A 482-nucleotide genomic window follows, 5' to 3' on the forward strand; every position below is an offset into this window, starting at 1 on the left:
TCTTCTTCACCTTCATTTTTTCAGCTTCCTCTTGCAGCAGCAACCATCATCATCATCATCATCATCATCATCATCATCATCATCATCATCATCCCCCCACCGCCACCACCACAAATACCATCATTGCTAAAAGCTTTTGCTGTGCCAATAAAGATTAGATTCCAAGGTTACTGCTGCTGCTGCTGCTGCTGCTGCCGGCTCATTAATACGAGGAGAATTCATTAAGGTTCGTTTAATGATAAATAAAATATTAGCTGATTGTCATCAAATGTTAACACCATCATCATCGTCATCATTGCTTGCATGCGGCCAACGCTGCTTCCACTGGCCGTGTCCCCGCCGTAATTTCACTGAGGCACTTTAATTACATCGGACGCAGCTATAATAATAATTAGAACAGATGCATGATGGGGGTTCAGAATGATGACGGACTTTTAGAGGAGCTCGTTTCACTGTAGGGGGGTGGATGGGTGGATGGGTGG

The 482-nt window shown here is 44.4% G+C and overlaps 1 protein-coding gene across 1 annotated transcript in view; it reads right to left on the reverse strand.

Annotated features, from left to right (window-relative positions):
- Positions 1–482, reverse strand: part of LOC106884054 (fibronectin type-III domain-containing protein 3A) — a gene marked incomplete at its 3' end in the record, with an annotated part of 245776 nt that overhangs the window by 193973 nt on the left and 51321 nt on the right. The gene's annotated exons all lie outside the window — the stretch shown is intronic.

Source organism: Octopus bimaculoides, chromosome 19 (genome assembly GCF_001194135.2).
Source record: "Octopus bimaculoides isolate UCB-OBI-ISO-001 chromosome 19, ASM119413v2, whole genome shotgun sequence".
NCBI classification, from domain to species: Eukaryota; Metazoa; Mollusca; class Cephalopoda; order Octopoda; family Octopodidae; genus Octopus; species Octopus bimaculoides.